At 34.3% G+C, this 18,097-nt stretch overlaps 1 long non-coding RNA gene across 1 annotated transcript; it reads right to left on the reverse strand.

Moving 5' to 3' along the window:
* Positions 6,515-11,753, reverse strand: LOC109715621. Its single transcript, XR_002217707.1, has 4 exons — positions 11,406-11,753; positions 8,150-8,207; positions 6,895-6,949; positions 6,515-6,807 (listed from the first exon to the last, which is right to left on the reverse strand). It is a non-coding gene; the product is annotated as an uncharacterized LOC109715621 (long non-coding RNA).

Consider the following 18,097-nt stretch of genomic DNA (forward strand, 5'->3'; position numbering starts at 1 on the left):
GGATTAAACATTTGGGATGGCGGTTTCGTTCAATAAACTACTATTGCTAACGGGTCAGATCTTTACGGCTCCAATCACAACCCTTAATTTTTATATCCGATGTGGAGTTATTGAGGTGTTATATGTATTAATTAAGTTCTCCTAATGAGCAACTCTCCCTGCACTTGCTTTTGTTCCAGCGAAAGGTGTTGACATTTTAGCTTAGATTGACAAGCATTTGGTTTGTGAACGCAAAGTAAAACAAAAAATAGCATCAAACAGTTCTCGTGTAAGTGTGAATATATAAGGCACGCGTGGACCAGGTAAACCGCACGTGCGAGGAGTTGGTGGTGGACCCAACCATAGGGTTTGGTCTCATGATACAACATCGAGTGAACGTGAGAAACTAAGAAGGGGAGCAAAGCTTAGTGCATGAGAGTTAGCCTCTATTATAATTAGGATCCAATACATTATATATATATATATATATATATATATATATATATAAAATTAATGCCCCAACGACAATTATTAATGTGGTCAAATTTGAGCAAAACCTTTGTACCTTTGTGGGGGACACGCGTGCCTTAGGAACCTTTCTCACTAACTAATCATGTATAGCTTGTTAGCACAAAATATGAATACATAACAACAGGGTAAAAGTTGATTAAATGGAAAACAAATTAACTTATTAGGAGGCCTCACACTAGTTAATTAGATGCTCAAGCCTAGCTTGCCATCAAATGTCACTCTATACGAATCTCAAAGCGATACCAAGTAGTTTTTGACAAAATATGTGAATTGTTTTTGCATGCCGTATATATCCCGATAAATTTAGGTTCTTCTACATCTTTAAACTAGAAAGTCGTCATAATAACCATTGAAAACTGACAATTTTAAAATGATTTGATTATAAAATAAATTAAGTCGAAAAAGTATAAAATTTTATCCCTAAAAATTTTAAAGACGCTAAATCAGTTTTAACGGTGTGGATCGTTGATTTGAACACCCTAAAATAAAAAATGAGACTATATTACCGGAGTGCCGGTATTACAAATATTATAGGAGCCTCTCTCTCTCTCTCTCTCTCTCCTCCCTAAGGACAAATCCAAAAGCTTTATGAGGGCCAACCCACTCTCTAGTGGCCCTTGTCGTGTAGTTAAGGAAAACCCTAGAGGGGTGCAACAATACGTGAACAAGTCATGTCCCCATTATATGTATTTATGAGAAATGCTTGGGATAACCCACTTTTAGAGATATTTAGTTATGTCGTTGATGTGTTTAAATACCCATACGAAGAGATTAAAATTTAAGAATTAAAGTATAATGATGGTGTTTAGGGTTTAATAATAATATTTGAGATATGGTAATTAATGATCAGAGTGTAATAATGATATTGTCATGTCATCAACAATATTCTAAAATATATTTGGTTATTTGTAGCAACATTCTTTATTTATTTATTTTTAAGCGTCCCTATTGAAACAAAGTGTCCCACATCCTCTGTGAGATGAAGACACAAAATGAAAAGAGAGAATGGAGCAATAAGCACGCGAGCCTTTTATTCTCTCTCTTTTCCTTCTTCTTTTTTTTTGTAAGCCCAAGCACACACAAAGAGGTTTGAGGCTTTTGTTTACTTTATCACCTTTGTTTAATTCAAGTTGACCCTATTGTTAACTCAATCATTAAAATTAATAAGTGATTAAATAAAGTACTATCTATCTATAGCTTGATATATAGGCTTAGGGTGCGTTCAAGGGGTGGAGTTTGTTAAAAGGGGAGGTGTTACATTATTTTCTGTCCTTCCCCTTGCGCTTAAGTTAAAAGCGAAAACTTTAAATTTAGAGCTTTTGCTATGATATCGATCTAATAGCCCTTTTCTTCTTACTCTAGCGAATTCTGCAGAACTTCTTATTACGCCCACAACTTTGGCTTCTCAAATGTTGAAGTGGTTGAAGATTTGGTTAAAGCTTATGCAAAAATATGTTCCAAATAATTAAGCCTTTAAAATGGTTCTGAATTACTTTTATAAAAGTAAATATCCTCTCTAGAAATTTGTTCTTTTGCTTGTAAGCTTATGTGATACTACAAGAAAAATAACTGATAAGGATGGTTTTTCAATAATTAATGGTGCTTAAAAAAGTATTCCAAAATAGGCTATTGTCATATTTAAAAGCATTGGCAAAAGCATAGGAAAATGAAGAGTCGCTATAAATATACCGACGCTTATACCATGCGTTGGTGAAATATAGACGCTTTAAAACATAAAAGTATTTCAAACTCCTGACGCTTTAAAGTATCAAAAAATTAAAAAATAGTGGTGAAGTTTATCTTTTAAAACTTTTCAAAGCATCAAAGTTTGCTATATTGTAGGAATACTTATAGATGCTTTTCCCGAGCATCGTGCGAAATGCATTCTTATAATGAGATTTTCTTACAGTGCAAATTTCCTTCTTACCAAAATTCTAAACTTAATTTTTTGTTTATCGAATATCTTCATTTCTTCTTGTGAAATGAAAGAGTTAAAAAAAAGGCGCTTTCGTATGCTTGGTCATGTAAGCACTTAGTAGTTATTTCGGGCCACTTATGTAGCAGAAGCTGAATGAAATTCCAAGGACGCAAAATCAAACACTCCAACTCATTGTTTTGTTTTTCCAGTGAGAGAGACTTCTTATTTGGAAGAATTTAATATTAAAGCTCTTTCTAGAAGTATCATTTAGCTAACACTTTAATGAGCAACACTGCATCCAGCCTATATCAAACCTAAATATGCCCTTGACGAAGAATTGATGAAGTAGAAATGTTTGAGATGCTAATATATATCTTGTCCATTAAAATAAATCCCAACGGCTTCGATCTCACTATAATAAAGCAGAAAGAAAGATCAAATTCAAAATTATATATGTTTGAAGGTTCAAAAACTTATTTCAACTTTCTGTATAAAAAGACGGTAGCAAAAGCAAAGCCAAACAGACACTCGGCAAATGACTTTTGACCTTTGTAATTTCCTTTCCTTGCATCTTTGTGCTTGGAGAGACAAGCCCAAGTTGAAATGCAAGGCCTGTCCACTTCCCACTAAGGTTGGTTGGGGGTGGTGGGTGCATGGCTATGAATGGGGCTTCACATGGGAAGTGTGGACACTCTTGGGGAAGCCATATGGGAACTTATGTTACTAGGCAACCACATATTGGTGCTACTGAGAAAGTCTCTTCTCTACCATGTTTGGATACGCGAATATTGAATATCTTATTCGGTATATATATTTATTATACTGTAAAAATGTTATAGTATCTGCTAGATAAGAAGTCGCACCAAATGTCTAGAATGACTTACCATATTATTTAGCTTTCAAGCTATTTTCTCAAAATAAAATAAATCATTTTATAGATAAAATATATTATTGGTCAAAATGGAGATAAACTCCTCTCAATATATCACATATTGCAATTTACCTCCTAGATATAACAAATATGCACTTAAGTTTTCTCAAAAGATCAAATATATCTTATCAGATTACAGTGTTTATAAGAACAGTGAAATGACTAGACATGCATGCCTCTACTTTTTACCTTTTTTTTTTTTTCTCCTTCGCAAGAGGGTGAGGTGCATTTTGTTTTTCTTTTAATCTAAGAGGTCAAATGCTATCAACGTAAGTTTTCAAAGAGGTTAAGTGCATATATTTTTTATCTAAGGAGTTAATTAAGTGCAACACATAATATATTGAAGGAAGTTAAGTGCATTTAGCCTATATTATTCTACAATATCATGAATACTAAAACTTTAAGGGGTAAGAAAAAATTAAACTCCTTCCTTCTAATTACAAAATAAAATTTTCAACTGAATAAGTTATATATTATTGGATAACTTATTCCGACATCCAAATAGACCCACTATTAATAGGTATTTTACTTATGAATTTTAACACCCAATCAAATGCTGTCATCGTACATAAAAGTAGTAAAACAATATTGTTTTTGCTAATATCTTTCTAAGTTGAATTTAAAAATACCCGCCACACGAGGTGTAGTTTTTAGGTTGACCGATAAAGCCTTCTTTGCAATAGGTATTCCACGCAAGATTTTTACCAAGACAATCTCATTAAGCCTGGTTAGATATGAATCATATGATTATTAAATACTATGGTAAATTTATGTTAAAAAGATATCGAAGGACAATGTTGTTCATGTACTTTTCTAGAATATGAAAGCATACGACGAAATATTATTGTTATTATTTCTATATAAAATACTGTAATGGAGAACACTTTCTTGAATTTGTGCTTTGAGGCTTCTCACTACAGTGAGATGATCAGGGAGAATACCAGAAGTTGAAAGAGTGTTGGTGAGGTCAAAGGCTTAGGATTCTTTAGGTTGGAAAAGGTCAAAAGGTTAGTTATGTCTTGTAGGAAGTTTTTCCTCTCTAGTGGAATTTGAGGTACAAAATGGAGAGAAAGGGGTTTTTTTAGTGATTCAATTTTCAGAGGAAACAAACTTAACTTTTTGAGGAGAAAAAAAGAAATGACCCCACAATTCAAATTTCTTAGGAAACAAACTTTACTACCTGACAAGGAAAGAAAGAGATGACCTAAAACGCGTCGCGATTCTTCGAGAGATCATGATGCCTCCGTTGTAGGCCTGGCAAATAGGCAGGTTGGACGATCCGCAAGTGGATCATTATATCCGCAGTCATTTGGGCATGTGTAAAGTTTATCTATAAATTTTTAGATAAACAACATCTTTATCCATACCGCCCCCTCATGGGCGAGGAGATATGCGAGTTACCGCAAGGTGCTTTTTTAAAATTCTTATATTTTTCAAACACAAAATACATATATAATATTTAAAGAATCGTAACACAATCTACTGTTTAAAATATCACAATATGTTTAAAATACGATAGATAATATAGTCTTAAAACAACACTAAGAAAAATTAAAATTCGGATCCTAAAAATAAAAAAAACAAAACAAACATTCATTTATTTTATTTATATTATATATATATAGAGAGAGAGAGAGAGAGAGAGAGAGCAGGGCTACTGTGCTATTAGGAGCACAGCAGCCCATGTACTCTTAACTTTCTTAATTCAACCCATCAAGTTTGATGGGTGGTTAGAATGAGATGGAGGTGAGATATTGAAGAGAATTAGGTGTTCTCAATTTCTTTCTCCTTGAATTACTTTTCAATATCTCTTTCCCTTTTATTCTAACCACCTATCAATGCGTTAGAAAGTTAGCGAGCACAAGGGCTGTGTTTGCTCCTAATAGCACAGTAACCCTGCTCTCTCTCTCTCTCTCTCTATATATATACTATATATATATAATATATAGAGAGAGAGAGAGAGAGAGAGAGAGTATATATATTATATCTAATAATATATATAGAGAGAGAGAGAGAGAGAGAGAGAGAGAGAGGCCCAGGGCTATTGTGTTATTTAGGAGCACAGCAGCCCTTGTGCTCCTAACTTTCTAACCACCCATCAAGTTTGATGAGTGGTTAGAATGAGAAGGGGGAGGAGATATTGGAGAGAAATTGGGTGTCTCAATTTCTCTTCTCCTTCAATTTCTCTTCAATATCTCTTCCCCCTTCTTTTCTAACCATCCATCAAACTTGATGAGTGGTTAAAAAGTTAGGAGCATAAGGGCTACTGTGCTCCTAATAGTACAGTAGCCCTACTATATATATATATATATATGGGGAACTAGGTTGGAATACTATCAATAGCACCAAGTAATTGGTGCTATTAGTTTTTTAGTCTTTGGATTGAGAAATGTGTGATTAGGATGATGTGGGCCCCCTAGGATTGAGTAAATGGTTGGTTGAATAGTATAATCTTAATCAAAGGGTTATATCTAACGGTGGAAAACTCGATAGCACCAAATTCTAGGTGCTATCGATAGTATTCCAGCCGGACTCTATATATGGGTACCCGCAGTTACCAGTGGGTCGTTCAAAATATCTATAATTTGACTGGTACCCACTCTTCTTACTCTCAATTTTTTTGGTAAAAATATTAGTGCCTTATACTCATAAATTTACCAATAATCCGTGAATATATGTGTGGATATGGATAGAGATTACCATATCTATTTCAATGATTACTTGAGGGAAAGAGATGACCTAATGCACGTCGTGATTCTTCAAGGGATCACGACCCTTTTACAATTATGTTACAAATACTCTCACCTATTCTATTATTATTAAACTAATAATATTTTTATTCACTACAACAGAAACGGTATATAGCGACACTTTTAAATATCGGTATAGGTCAAAAAAAATGCTGCTGGCTAAATTATCGACACTTTTTAAAAGTGTTGCTATATGTGGCGTCACTAGGTATATAGTGACACTTTTTAAGAGTGTCGGTATAATCTAAAAAAAGTGCTACTAATATACCGACACTTATTTAAGCTTTTAGCAGCACATAAAAGTGATGCAAAATAATATTCTAACAACACTTTTTTTTAATTTCAGCGACACTTTATAACTGTCCCATTTCTTTAAATATCCAAATTTTTCTTGATGCATCACACTTTTTAAAATATAATACCACTCCACGATGATTATCATTAAGCATATCTTTAATTTTATTCGTCTTGATTTGCATTAACAAAGAAAGCATATAAAAGAAGTTTTGTAGTTACACTAATTAATACCAAAATGTCTCAAGGTATTATCCATATATCTTTAAACGAGTATTTAGTCACTAAATTATAGTACCAACAATTTCTAACTTTTTAACCCAAGAGAAAGAGAAATGAAAACAAAAGCTAATAATATCATATCAGATCCAGTCGTAGTGAGCTCGGCAATTAAGATGTTGAACCTACAAATTAAACAATACTGAAGTTAATAAAAGATTAGTCAAACAATCTTTTAACATGAAAACCAATTAATATAAGTTTAATTTTACCCGAAGGGCAATGAGGTTGTGGATGAATATTACGAGCGCTAGATGCGTCTGAAACCTAAACAAATAAATTTTCTAGTATTAGATAATCATTTCATATTAAAAAAAAAAATTTATTTGACAATGAGCAACACATTATTTAAGTGACAGATTATCATACTCAAAAAATAATTTAATACATGCATCTCCATTTCGTTTAGTAGCAATTAAGATGGTGGCTCCCCAATCACTAATTAGTCTTCTAAGAGAGATGGAGAGAAACAAATTCACAATGCGAATGCTTAAGATATAAAGCTATTTTCATTTTAGGGACAAGGAAACAAAAGCAATTATCCACAAAACCAAGACTAGTACAATTTTGCTCCACCAGTTGCATCAAATATGTTCTACATGCATATTTAATCCTGATTAAAATTCCAAGCTCCATGATTATACCCCTTTGATCAATAATTCTGCAGAAATTTTTTGACTATGCAGCGATATAATTAAACACACAATGTGTACAAGAGTTGATAGAGAAACATACAACTTAAAAGAAGGAACATATGAGAGATCACAGTATCTAATAAGAGTCTACTACATTAAGCTTTAAACACTAGTACTAAATGACTTTGGCACTGAAGATTAATCTACAAAAAATAGTTTGAAATATCACAACGAAGTGACAAACTTATTTGCCAACACTAGTACTAAATAGTTTGAAATGACTACCCGAATCCATCTTAATTCAATAGTCTACTACATTAAGCTTTAAACACTAGTACTAAATAGTTTGAAATATCACAATGAACTTTTTTTAATTTATTATGTCCCTTTGAAACCTATATTGTCGAGCGTCTGATCAGCTTTTCCCAACAAAAGAAATTGATCAAAAAGCTAAACCAAGTCGGTACCACATTGGTCAACGATAAGAGGCATTCAAAGCAATTATATTAAATGCTGACACAGTAGTAAAAACTTCGAAGCAGACAATTGGCGCATCATTAATAGTAATATCCTGTTTAGGGTGCCTATCAAGCATGCTACCACTTGCCAAGACAAATCCAAGGGTTAACAAATGAAATAGCAACAAAACTCAAAAAAGAAATGCGATTGAGCTCCCTATATTGCAAAAAGTGATAAACAGTAAACATTAGGGAGGTAAAAAACCAAAAAACCAAAACAAAAAAAGGACACTCGAGATCCACACAAGCAAGGCCCCTGTGTCAGTCACAAACCATACCTAAAAGCAATAATTTTTTAGCATGAAAACATTTACCACTAGTAGTAAGAACAAATGTTCAAAGGCGACGCACGTCCTCGCAGAACAGAGAAACCTGCAAAATGAAAGTGAAAGACCACAAAAAACATAGTTAAACTCATCGCTTGCTTCTTTAGAAAGTACTCCCAAAGTACAATTAACAAATCAGATTTCAGGTGCGACATCCGAACTGCATATGAAGATTCAAAATAAGACCAGTTAAAAAAACTACTGTATGTGTCGATAACCAACTCACTAACTACATAGTGAAATACATAATTTGGTACACAAATGCCGATATAGCTGCACAGAAAACAAAAAACAGTCATCATAATATTTGGTTGTGAGAATGGTATTTACACAAGCATCATGCAAACATAGAAACTAAGAATCTGTCACTTTTAATGTATACATTTTTTGTCATCTCAGCGGTTCCGTTCGTGCCCAGGTACAACATTGGGCTATCTACATTTTTTTTGGGGGGCTTTTGGTTACACAAGCATCATGCAAACATAGAAACTAAGAATCTGTCGCTTTTAATGTATACTTTTTTTGTCTTTGATAGTTTAGTCTCCTAAGTAATTTGTTGTTTCTTTTATCTTCTATCTTTTATTTTGCAATTAGTGCCAACTAAGCTTTCTAGTTCATTGCTTTTTAGGATCAGCTCAACTCAAATAACCTATGATAAAGTGTGTTAATGGTTGGGTCATATTGGGTCATAACTATGCCTGGATAGGGATTTGAATGTAACCCAATCGGCTTTGTCCTAGGAGTTTTTTGTTGGAACAGGTTAGCCCTGTCCTTGGGCTCCTAGTCATTTAATTCCTACAGGCTCATGTCTTATCTTTAGCATAAGAAGCGTTAGGCTTTGCCTTTTGTATACCCCATTTGGTGCATAATGTGTTACTTTCTCATGATTAGGATCTATTAAGTTTAATACCTTGCTTATTGAGTCGCATGTTTTTGGTTCTTTATTTTTTGAACTTACTTGGTGTATAATCATTATTATTCTCTGTAGCTGGTGATCCTGCCTATTCTCTCATTATTTCCTCTAGGGTAATTGCTGGTGTATCTCTGCAACTTAGCTCAAATAACAGATTATCCCTGCACACTTTCAAAAACTAAGCTTATTTCATCCTTTCAAACTTAAAAAAACCATGCAAAAGTGTTCATTGACCAACCGAATGTTTTTAAATGACCATTATGCCTCCTCTCCCTCCCACAATAAGTCCGTCGAACTGATGGTGTTGCAGCTACACGGCATTGGTAGCTAAATCTCACTGAAACGACACTGTGAACTACATTGAGGGCGAAATAGCAAAACGGCCATTTAATCAAAAACAGGGTATCTGTGATCTGTCAATAGATATTTTCTTTATTAAAGTTCCTGAAGTTTGGGAGTTATTCATAACTACTAAAACTAGCTATAAGCTGAAATCAAACTAGAAATATAAAACTATTTAGGCTACAAGTCAGGGATCTCTGAGTGCCAACTATGAAAGAAAAGGAAGGATTCTGAGTAGAATTCTAATTTTGAATACATTATCTGACTGGGAGTAGAACTCTTCATTTTTTGTAAAATAGAAAATAGGGTTTTGGCAATTGCTTTTTTTGGCATGATAATTCCATTTTTCACTTCTTCATCGCTACCTCTTTACCAAGCATCTCTAGCGAAGGCCGCGCGGCCCAGTGACCTCTTAAACACTTCTATCATATGGTTAAAACAATTTAATGCAGCAAAACCAATTTTATGAGCTAAACGAACTAGGGCAAGTCTAGAAAGTATCTTGCTTTTTTTTTGAGAGAGAGAGATAACGTTTTACATGTTTTGTTCATTTTTTAAAATAAGCTCAGCTAGAAATATAATACAACTAGATTTTGAACTTAAAACCTCATGTCTCAAACATTAAGTCCTTAGATATGATCGGTAAGTTTGCGAAATGTCTCGTTAGAAAAGTTATAGGTCTGAAATGAAAATCAGAGAAATTGTTTTCGAATAACAGTCTGAAATCATCTAGTCTCATTATTTTGATTTAAAAATAGGAGCGTATAACCAAGAGTCAAATCCTAATCTAAAATAAATGATTGTAATTAAGAATCTCATTTTTCTAATTAAGCCGGAAATAGAAACAAATTTTACAAATACAGTTAAAATTCAAATTCAAGAACAAACAAAGCTATCGGAGCTGTGCGCGCATGCATGCGGTCGACACGCACTGATCGAGAGCGGAATGCCTTGGCATGTTTATCAATTGGCTCACACGCATCATAAGATTCAATTAATTAAACAAACTTAAGTTGCATTCAATCATAAATTAGGAGAGCTATTCAATCACAATACAGTTGCTTAGGGACCATAGTCACTGTCCGCTGAATCTAAAAAGAAAAGTACTACTTGTACACTCAAAAGTAGAATATAAATTTTACATTTAGCCCAGTAAACTTTTTTAAGAATTATAGTATTAAATAACATAATTAATAAGACTGCTGAAAAAAAAAACTGTTGGATGAATAGAATGTAAGATTTATATCCACGCTAGTGCTCATCTGAAATCTGAAATAGCTTTTATTAGGGTATCTTTCGGGGTTAAGAAACAACCTACGGGCTTCTTTAAACAAAAAAAAATTATAAAGCAGGTGAAAAAATTTGCCTACATCTAGATTTCCAATTTGATTGGACGAATATCTTCTTTCTAGAGGATTGAGACTTGCAAACATCATTTGATGGCTAAAGCAAGTGCAAGGTGCTTTAATTTCCCCACAAGAAGGGTTAATTTCTCAACTATTATTACTTTAAGTTGATGTTTATTATTCATTGTCAAAATCATTTTGAATTTTTTGCTTACCTCAAGTTTTAATAATTAATTGGTGTTCTTTTCTCAATTCTACCTTTTCTTTACTACACCCTGTATATATATGTACCTCAAATTGTCCCATATTAAATGAACTAGAAAATTACATAACAAAATAAAAATTATTATGGTACTAATACCAATAACTCAAATCTTGATATTTAATGTCATATAATCAAAAAATTCAACAAGTTCTTATTGTGTTGTATGCTCTGCTATGATTATTGTCTTGTAGGTAAATAGAAATTCTACGGGACAAACTATGATATATAAATCTTGTAGTGGGAAGCAAGAGATTCTACGGGGTAAATAGAAATTCTACGGGTCAAAATCAGATCGTATAGAAAACTTTTACCATATATATATGCCAAGAGATTCTAACAAGAGATTAATATATGGGATAATCGATCGATCGAGCTCACCTTCTTCTCCGTCTACACCTTCCACGCCTTCGACGCCGCCACGAGCACAACCAGGTCGCCGGACTCCTGCTTCCCCACCACCGTCGTCGCCTCGACGTTTGGCGCTTACTCCTCCGGCGACGGTCCCCGCGAGATCCTCGCGGCCGAACTCCGGCCGCCGAAACCCTAACTCATCGGTTGCGGCGACGGAGGAGGAGGAGGAGAGCGAGGGCGTTTGAGCGAGGGGAGAAGAGGATACGACCTAGGAGAAGACGATTCGTTCGGATGTGGAGAAGGAGGAGGAGGGGAGCGAGGAGAGCGAGGGGAGCGATTAGATTTTTTTTCCTTTTTTTTTGTATTTGGGCTTCTATTTGGGCCTTGCTATTTTTTTAATAATTTAGAAGTTTTTGAACATTATAAATTTTGTTTTGGAAAATTGGGCTTTATCTTTGGGATTTACTAGATTTATTTTTTAAAATAAAAATTATACATAAATGGAGACACTTACACAAAAGTGTTCCAAAAATGTGTCGCTAAAACCTAATTCTCTTGTAGTGTGTTGTTGTATCATATAAATTTTTAATCAACGATTTTGACAACTGTCTCTATTTTAAGAGATTTGATGATCGTTGTATCCTTCTTTGCCTCTTTGTTGATGACATTCTAATTCTTATTTTTGATCTTGGTCTAATTAATCAAATCAAATCTTTCTTATGAGACTATTTTAATATGAAGGATCTTGACGAAACAGTTGTAATTTTAAAAATGAAGATAATTAGATTCTTCTTTTTCTATTCGTTTGATCCAATCTCATTATACCCAAATTGTTCCTAATAAATTTGAATATTCCGATTACTCTCATGTTTCTACTTTTTTTATCCTAATGTTCAACTTGTGAAGAGCACTAATAATCCTATAAATTAAGATAGATATGCACAGATTATTGGTTCTCTAATGTTTTATCTTACCAATAGGACTAGAACTGATATTGTCTATGTCATAGTGAGATTGAGCAGATATACTAGTAGCCCTAGTATGACTTTTTGAATTGCTCTGAAGAGAGTATTTCATTACAGTAAAGGTACTCTCTTCATCCTCTCAAATTTGTTGACTATCTTGCTATAATTGAGAAATACAGCAATGCCAATTGGATTTTTGAATCTTTGGATATCAAATTTACGTATGGTTATGTATTTATTCTTGGTGGTAGTACAATTTTTTGGCAATTTACCAAACAGACTATAATAATCAGAAGCACTATGGAGGCTGAGTTGGTTGCACTTGACACTACTTGTTTTGGAATCTAATTGCTCAAGAATATATTATCATAGATTTCTTTGATTTCTTCTCCTATTCCGTCTATTTCTATTCAGTATAACTCTCAAGCTGTAATTAATTTTTTTAAAAAGAAATGATAAATTTTAAGGCTAGTAGACATATTAAATTGAGACGAAAGTTAAATTCTAAGGCTAGTAGGCATATTAAATTGAGACAAAAGTCTGCTAGATGTCTCATTATGTTATTTCTTTAAGTTTTATCATATCTAAAAAGAATCTTATCAATTATTTGACGAAATATCTGAATAGAACGAAAATATTGAAGTCATCGAGGGGATGAGACTTTACCCACGAAGGGCCTTTCTATAGTGGGAATCCAACCTTTGTGATAGAAGATCTCTTAAAAAAGATACAGGGTTATTTGCATACACGTTCCTGCAAACATAGTGAATTGCGAAAATATCCCTGCAAAACGAAAACTCCATAAGTTGTCCCTACAAAAGTCTTAATTTATGCAGATATGTCCCTCTGATTAACATCTGTTAGAGAACTGTTTATTTTTTAACAGTTTTTATGTGAAATGACTATTTTGCCATCACAAATATATCCCTCCAAAAGCATCTTCCCCTTCTCTTTCTCTTCCTCTTCCTCTTCGGGCCGCCAGAGCGGATGGCGGCGACGGTGCGGGTCGAGCTCGCCGGCGACGAAGAAGAGGGAAGAGAAAGAATGAGAGGAAGAAAAAAAGGGAAGAGGAAGAATGAGAGGAAGAGGGAGAGGAAGAGGGAAGAGAAAGATGAAGAGGGAAAGGGTTCGTCGCCGCGCGCCGCCGCCGCATCTCCTCCCTCGCCGGCGACGAAGAAGAGGGAAGAGAAAGGGGAAGAGGAAAAAAAAGAGGGAGAGGAAGAAGAAGAGGGAGAAGGAGAGGGTTCGCCGCCGCCGTCGCATCTTCTCCCTCGCCGGCGATGAAGAAGAGAGAAGAGGAAGAGGGAGAGGAAGAAGGAGGAAAAGAAAGAGAGAGGGTTCGCCGTCGCCGCCGCCGCCGCTCTCGCCGGCGACGAAGAAGAGGGAAGAAGAAGAGGATGAAGAAGAAGAAGGGTAGGATCTTAAATTTACGTTATAATTAACCATGGTTAAGTACTTTAACCGTGGTTAACGAAAATTTTCTAACAGTCCTTAACGGCAGGGACATATCTGCATAACTTTAGACTTTTGCAGGGATAACTTATGAAGTTTCCGTTTTGCAGGGATATTTCTGCAATTCACTATGTTTGTAGGGACGTGTATGCAAATAACCCAAAGATATAATATGATAAAAATAAGCTGTTAGATTAGCCAAAAAGCACTTTCTACGGCTTATATAGATGAGCTAAGCTCCAATCTCATTCCTATGGTAAGTAATATTCTGTGTAGTGATGAGATTGAGCTTATAGTTCTTAATAGGATTCGAGGTGATAATTTGCAGGATATTTGGCTCTACACACATCCCTATAGAACACCACCTATATGAGAGTATCCGTGACCGCAGCTATGAGATGTGAGCTGTCTATAGAAACTCTTATAAAAAATTAAGGTCTTATGCATGGCCTTTATGTGTACAGATCTGTGACGGAGTATTCTGTATTGTGTGTGTGGTAATTGAAGTTAAGGTCAAAGGAATGTAATTCAAGATCTAGTTCACTGTAATTCCTTTTAATATTTATAAATAAATATTATAAATTCGATATATGGTTTTTAATTATTATTAAAATAAAATAATAGAAATAAGAAATAGAATTACAATATCATAAAAAAAAATACAAAATCCATCACGATATCATCAAAAAAAAAAAATAAAATTTGTCACTAAGCTAACTGAAAATGTCACAATTATTTCATTATTTTATTTTNGTTTTTAATTATTATTAAAATAAAATAATAGAAATAAGAAATAGAATTACAATATCATAAAAAAAAATACACTTTCAGTATACATATCATCAAAAAAAAAAAATAAAATTTGTCACTAAGCTAACTGAAAATGTCACAATTATTTCATTATTTAACAGATAAAAAAGTTGAAAAAAAATGTGAATTTTTAACCATTACTTAAAAAAATATTTATCTTCCTTCTAGTCATTGCTTATATGTATACTGAAAGTAAGAAAAATCATAAAGTAAACATTAGTAAATCATCAAAATAGATAAAATTAGTAAAGAATAGAAATTTAATAAGAATTTATATAAGTAAAATTTTTTACTTTAATTTTATTTCTTGAGTTTTTGGAATAGGTGGATTAAGCACAATTTAATTTATTTGCAAAACTCGTTGCTAAATAAATTTAAAATACTACAAAAAGAATAAAATATTAAAAAGTATATTTATCCTAATTATCGATATTAACGTGCACTGCTATTAATACAACAACTGAATTTTTGTAATAGCGTCTGTGTTAGCACCATCTTGTTCCAGAGGATCAATCTAATCTGATTCATACTTCAAATCCATCTAAATAATTAGTTATTAATAATTTTTTTTCATATGAAATGATAAAGTTGGAAACCCTTTACTGTTTTATCCATTATGACAACTTCACATTTAAAACGATTACACCATTACTTCGTACAAATAGAGAGTGATTGACTTGGACAACTATTTCTACAACATTTGAGAAAAACTGAAGTAGTATAGGTGGCGAAGGTGGCGTAGATGATAATGGGCCGGTGATGACGATGACGCTGAGGAGGACGGTGACGATATGCCAGTGCCGACGGGAAGAAATATAGGTGAAAATAAAAAAGATATTACTAAAAAGAATATATGCTTTATATTTAAGAAATATATAGGTAAAAATGAAAAAATACTAAAAAAAAAAATGCTAGAACTGTATAAAGATACATTAATACAAAATTTCAGGTAGAATTCAAATACCTCTCCAACTGTGGCGAAGGCAGCAATGTGCCGACGCCGGTGATGACGATGACGACGATGAGGATGACGATGACAATTTTAAGAATATTCAAGAAAAATATAGGTGAAAATAATAAAAAATATTGCTAAAAAAATATATGCTTTATATTTGAGAAATATATAGGTGAAAATGAGAAATACTAAAATAAGATATGCTAAAACAATATAAAGGCACATTAAAAGAATATATATTTAGATGGGATCGCGAAGATAGCGAAAACGATAATGTGCCGGCGACAGTGATGATGACGACGATGAGGAGGACGGTTACGATGTACCTGGCTCTGATACACTTGTCACGGGTCTAATGACTTTTTGTCGAAAAGCCCGCGCGGCGCTCGTCTATCACCTGCACAAATGAGCCAGCCAAACCGTCCCGAGGCACAACTTCTCAAATTGACAACGACTGAGAATTGAGAGCAAGCACGTAAAGGAATCCTGCAAATTAGCACAAGCAACGAGTATTTTATTGATAACGAAAAGTTGGACTACAAGCGAAAGGCACACGACTCGACTTGGTCGGGCATGGCTGGTGAGGGCAAAATGATCACTAAGACACTACGCATTTAGCGAAGCGGGCTCACTTAATACGTCTTACCCAACCTTCCCGTACTACCCCATATTGGCATCCACCCATTTGGCACCCCGGGGGTACAAAGGTGCTTATCGAGAGGTACGTTTTCCCCGCTCCGCACACCCATAGAAAATAGGCCGCCGACCCATGTCCGACACGCGTCCGGCTCAATCCGTCGCATGAGCAGCCATCGTTAGCGAAATACCTATGTCCCTTGGATGCGTAGCACAAGTGAACCCGCGGGTAGCCAACCGGATGCCAATTTACAAGCAATGCCTATCCCAAACAAGGAAAATCCTATGTCGACGTCGTGCCCGACACAACATTTACAGACTCTTTACAAACTCAATATTATTGACAAAGTCAGGGCCGTTGACAACTAAAAAGAACCCTGACAGACTCCCCCACTTGATTTCTCGACGCCCTCGTCGAGGTCTTCAGCTTGTACCACCTTGCGTGCTCTGTTCATCCCGACGTGTCCGTCGAGGTCTTCTGCTGGTACTCCCTGATCCGGTCTTCTTCATGCCAAAGTGCATCTTCACGCTCCCAACTGGCTTCAGCCTTTGGCAGGTTCTTCCATTGGACAAGGAACTCCCTTTCAGCTGCTCCGCTAGGTAGCTTCTGCACTCTGTTTGCCAGAATTTTGTCAACTCGCCTCTCGACTGAGAAAATTGTGGGGGTGGGGCAGGTTGAGATGTTCCTTGAGGGATCTTCGCAGTCGGCATGGTAGGGCTTCAGGCAGCTCGTATGGAATACTGGGTGGATTCACGCCGGGAGCTGCACACAGTAGGAGACCTTTCCCATCTTGCCCACGATAAGGATAGGCGGCCTCGAGGCTACAGCAAAGGCGACCTCGTGCTGGTCAAGCTCCAACCAGCATCCTTGTGAGTGTTCCGAAAGGTGCACAAAGGTTTGGTCTGAAAGTATGAAGGCCCCTGTCGACAACGGAGACAAATGAAAAAAATATTATTAAAAAAATATTTAAAAATATTTGAGAAAAATATAGGTGAAAATAAAAAAAATATATATTACTAAAAAAATATATGCTTTATATTTGAGAAACATATAGGTGAAAATGAGAAAATACCAAAAGATATGCTACTAAAAAAGGATATGCTCTATATATTATGTGATAAGTATTATGATGAGATAAGATTGGATACTGTAGATATAGGTGAAAATAAAAAAAGATATTACTAAAAAAATATATGCTTTATATTTGCCTTGAAAATATATAGGTGAAAATGAAAAAATACTAAAATAAGATATGCTAAAACAGTATAAATGCATATTAAAAAAAAATATATTTAGATGGGATCAAAATACCTCTCCAATTGTGGCAAAAGTAGCGAAGGCGACGGTGATGATGATGACAATGAGGAGGATGACCACGATGTACCTGGACGAATGAAAAAGAATATTATTAAAAAAAATATTTAAAAATATTTGAGAAAAATATAGGTGAAAATTAAAAAAAAAATATTACTAAAAAAATATTTGCTTTATATTTGAGAAACATATAGGTGAAAATAAGAAAATACCAAAAAATATACTACCAAAAAAAGATATGCTCTACATATTGTGTAATAAGTATTATGATGAGATAAAATTAGATACTGCATATATTATACGTGAAAATATTAAAAAATGCGTAAACTATTTTGACAGGTATTATGTGATAGGTATTATGATGAGATAAGATTATATATTATTATAAATATTATATGTGAGGGTATTAAGATATATTCTATATTTGAGAAATGCGTAAAATGTTTTAGCGGGTATTACTTAAATATTGAATATTTTGCTAAAAAAATTCAAAATTATATTTAATTACTTTTGCTTGGGCACGTATTAAATTTTGTCTAGAAATATTCTACGCTTTTATGGCGCATTACTTAAATATTAAATATTT

This window comes from Ananas comosus, linkage group 9, assembly GCF_001540865.1.
Source record: "Ananas comosus cultivar F153 linkage group 9, ASM154086v1, whole genome shotgun sequence".
Lineage (NCBI taxonomy): Eukaryota > Viridiplantae > Streptophyta > Magnoliopsida > Poales > Bromeliaceae > Ananas > Ananas comosus.